The following is a 4,712-nucleotide window of genomic DNA, read 5'->3' on the forward strand; positions in this document are numbered from 1 at the left end:
CTCAAAAGTTGATCGAAAAAGAGGTGAAGGAAGAGGAATTTCTACTACAGATGAGGGAAGGGTTTTAAAACTTTTCTTCCACGGGCCTTCTTAAGGGATCCCCCTCTAATTTTTTTGCTCATGGTGGAGTTGGAGGTACTTATAGGCATATTTGGGCGACAAATTAATTATGCTTTGCTGTACAACTATCTTTATCCTCTACAAAGAGCAGAATGTAGCCTTTTCACATCACATAAGCTCCAACTACCATTCTTATCTTTTTGCGAATCATATCGTGTAATGATGTGTTGGTATCTCGCCTTACAAATCGCCAAACAACCCCAACTACCATTATTTGTGATTCGCTTCATTTCTTCTTTTCAACACCCTACATTTAAAAATAATAAAAAACATTGTTAATTAGGCGTAGTGACTTATGTAAGTTGCATTTTCTTAACATTATAAATTTGCACTAAAAGCTAAGCGTTTTGGTCCTTAATCTCGTGTTTTGACTCCATTGTTTTACCTAAAAGGCCATAATTTCACAAGTTATCACACCCCCAAATTTAAAATAATGTTTGTCCTGAAGCATAGCTCCACACGTAAGTCTTACCTTCCTCGTCGCATCCACTAAACTTATCATAATGTGATCTAATCCTACTTGCCAATCAGTTCCACTCTCGTTGTGTACTTCCAACTGTGAAAATATTTCCAGGTTCAGAACGCGGCAAACTTAAGTCTCAAAATATCCTTGTTCATTTCCGAAAAAAAATCTAATTTTCAATTTATAGAAATGGCTTTGTTTTTGAAAATTTTTGGTTTATTTTTAGGGAAGAACTTTTGGGTTTGGCGTTGAGTAGGAAATCATTGGTATTCGATGAATTCATTCTTCTCCTTAACTATAACTCTCATCGCCTCTTTTTACTGTACTCTAAGATTTTTGAAGTTTTTCTCCTTATTTTTTATTAAGAGTCGGTAAAATTGGAGTTTTTATTTCAATTGAATTTGAATGAAATAATCTTTATTTTACTTTATTTTCAATGGATGGTTTTAACTTTTGTTAAAACGCCTTATTTAAAACACCTTGTAAGGATCTTTCAAAATTTTTGAAAGCTTTAGCTCAGATCTCGCACCCTGAAATTTAGAACATAACAAGGTCCTCATTGCTGAAAAGTGAATGATAAGATTTGCGTAAAAAAAATCTTACAAAAGAGGTTTGAGGTAAAGCTCGCTCGCCTAATGAACTTCTAGAAATATTTCCTAAGTAGGTTTTCTTAACAAGTTGAACGCCTAAGTGACAAATAAGACTTAATCTCACAAAGTTATATCATTGAAGTTATCCTCGCACGACAAAGAAAAATTAAAGAACTTAAGCGCAAAAGTTAAAGCTCGCAACAAATAAAGTATAACGCAAAATAAATACATCAAAAGTTGTACTTCAATTGCAAAGAATATAACTACAGAATAATGAAAATTACTTAAGTACTAAAAAATGAAATTACAAAATAAGGAAAAAATACAACCTTAAATTTATGATGTACGCCATGCTGCGAAAGGTCCCACTAACACTCAGTGGGATAAGTGACTACATGAGATGTAAACACCTAGCCCGTTAAGAATGAGCAGAATGTGAGATGTTGGACTTTAGGTTAATTTTCACATGCAATAATTGCATGTCTTTTGCCTATTAGGCTTGTTTTCAAAATTGAAATTTTTTTTGGCAATTTAATTTTTGAAATTAAAAAAAAAAGTAGAATATTTACCTAAGTTGTCACACCCCCTCTCGGATTACCTACTCTTGATCCAAGATCTAACCGCATGAAGTCAACTAATATTGTTCCCTTTTAACGACACCAACTGACCCTTAACCTTAACCTTTAAATAAAATGCAAGTAGAAGCCAATAACACAACTGATGAACAAAACTACAGTGCAACCCATTTATTAAACAAACTTCCACACAAGTCTTATACAGATATTTAACATGAAAATAGACTCCTACTCCAACCAACTCTAACCTAATTCTGGTATAATTAATAGACCAATTGTACGTAATTTCAAAACAAAACCTTGAGCAAAAGAGAGTCTTCTCCAGAACCATCTCCAAACTTCAATCCTAATTCTCTTTGCGGTTTAGCATTGAACAATTGGAATCGGAGCTAATCAATAAAATTCAAATTAATTTCAATTGATTTCAAATTTCATTTCAAGGGGACAAGAGATTGAGATAATTTTAAGTACTCTTTGAATAAATCTTGTTCTTTAAAAATTTTATTATTTCAAAGAAATTTGAATTTCAATGATCCAGCCTCTACGTCAGATGTATGTTCGTATCTAAGTTTGTGGTCTAGATCGTTGCTTGCGTTTTGTTATGTGCATATATTTGTTTGTGGATATGTCATGTTTAAACTCTAATTGAGCGGCCTATTAGGCAACTTAGAATATCATGATGCGATAAAAGGAGCAAATCCTATATGTGTTTCTAATTTTCAATTGATAAACATATGTAGTACAAGTTTTCCTCTCGCTTGCTCAAGCGTAAGCGAAACGAGGGATTTCTTGGGTAAGCTAGGGTCAAACACAGGGAAATTCTATCAAACCTTAGTTATATAGTTCACTTCTTATCTAGGCGGTATACAATATCTATATAGTAAAGTATATGTGTGGATGTATATTAAACCTACTATCTATACTTGATATTTTGTAAAGGATGACAAGAAGTGTGGTAGGAAGATTGAGAGTGAACTAACTTATGTTAAAGAAAGTGTGAAGGAATGTCGCACATCGTAAGTGATTAAGCAATGCAATAGTCTTAATGCGATAGCGATTACTCAATCATCTTCTAATTATGGCAAACACTTCCCAGTGCCTTAAACGCCATACTTGTTCACCTCTCAAGATGCAAATGATAAAGAGTAATTAGGCAATAGCTATCTAGAGTTCTTTACTTGTAAGGGTTGCATTACCTTTTTTTTAAGGGTGACAACCTCTCGATGCCAAATTTACTACACTTGTTCTCCTTTTGGGACACAAATGATGAATGTTTGATCACCGAGATGGGGTTTATTTCCAAACTTCTTCCTGTGCACGTTTAGCCATGTCTTTGCTACTTACCCTCTAGAGATGTTGACAACAAGTGCTGGCCAAGGGATGGAGTGAGCTCAGCAAAACGCGATGAACCTTATAAGTTAGTTCTCTTATTAAGAACTTATCATAAATCTAAACTACTTATAACACTTTAATAGATGAACAGTAAAGAAGTGATAGATTGAAAAGGAATAAAGTTGCAATGTTTTGATAAATGTAGGCCTTATAGCCATACAATATGAATGTCAACATTACAATGAAAATACAAAATGGAAAGTAAGAAAGGGGAGCCAAGTTGCAGAATGCCTAAGCTTTCCTTGGCTCTTTTACAAGTTAGGGGGAAGAATATGATGGCTTCTCTCTCTAGTCTCTCACTTACAGTTTGACGGGAGAAGAGATAGAATATCTTTTACAGAAGGTGAAAAGGCTAGTCCTTTCCGCCAGCTCACATGGAGGTCTCTAGGTTTTAGTCCATTAAAACCTCCTCTTACATGGTAGGGATGAAGGCTTTATATAGACTACTTTCGGCAGGAAGCTTCTATCCTTCAGAATATGTCAGCTTCAATTCCAGTCATGTTAAGTCACATCAACTCTAACTACCATTCTTGTTTGTTAGTAAATCTTCATCGCGTGATGATGTGGTTCCTTGCCTAGGGATGTTAATTGCCACACAAGCTTCCTATCGCATAGCTTTTGCACGCGTTCCTTTTGCGATTCACTATTTCCCTTATTATATGTATAATCATGCGATAAACACTGAAAAATAGAGTAAAACAAGCATGGAGAGTTGTGCAAGTTGTATTCTCTTATGTTTATGAATTTGAGATAGAAGTTATGCGTTTTGAAGTATTCTCTTGCTTTTTAAAACGTCAAGTATATATTTACTTGACACTTTATTAACGTCAAGTAATCCAATTTTTGTAGTTGTGTCAATGATCTACCTTAGCACATATATATATTGATTCTTGATCTAAGAAATTTTTATTTTTAGAATTAATAGACTTTTGAAAACTAAAGATTTATAGTATGAGAACTTTTTTTTTCAAATGTCAAATTTCCTAAAGAAATATTTGTCTTTTGAATCTTCTTCAAAAGAGCTTTCTAAAAAGGAAATAGTGGAGTAACATATTGCTTCCTCCAACAAAAATGATATTGCAAATGAATCAATGTGAATAGCGAAGATAGAAATGTTTTTCTTAATTGGGGAATACCTAAACTTGATTCAAAAACAATTTACTTTCAAAATACTTTAATTTCAAAGAAAATCTTTGTGTCAAAATTGATGAAAAAAGAATATCAATTTATGGAAAAGTCGATTCTATACAATTATTTCCAAGAAATGATATCGAAAAGCATCAAAAACATTTTTCATTTATTCACATAGGTGTTGTCCAAGTAGCCTTAATTACAATGTTTAGATCCAAACTGGATACACCAGTCTTAGCAATTTTACGTGACAAACGTTATAAAAACTTTCCAAATTCATTAGTATGAATAATTGCATCAAATTTGGCCAACAACCCTGTCTATTTTAACTGTTTTCCAAATTATATGGTGTCTCTTAATGACCCACACATTCTCAAAATTTTGAACCTTGATATCACTCGCTAAGGATTAAACTTTGAAGAAGGTGTTAAAAAACTTGCC

This window comes from Cucumis melo, chromosome 2 (assembly GCF_025177605.1).
Source record: "Cucumis melo cultivar AY chromosome 2, USDA_Cmelo_AY_1.0, whole genome shotgun sequence".
In the NCBI taxonomy this organism is placed as follows: domain Eukaryota; kingdom Viridiplantae; phylum Streptophyta; class Magnoliopsida; order Cucurbitales; family Cucurbitaceae; genus Cucumis; species Cucumis melo.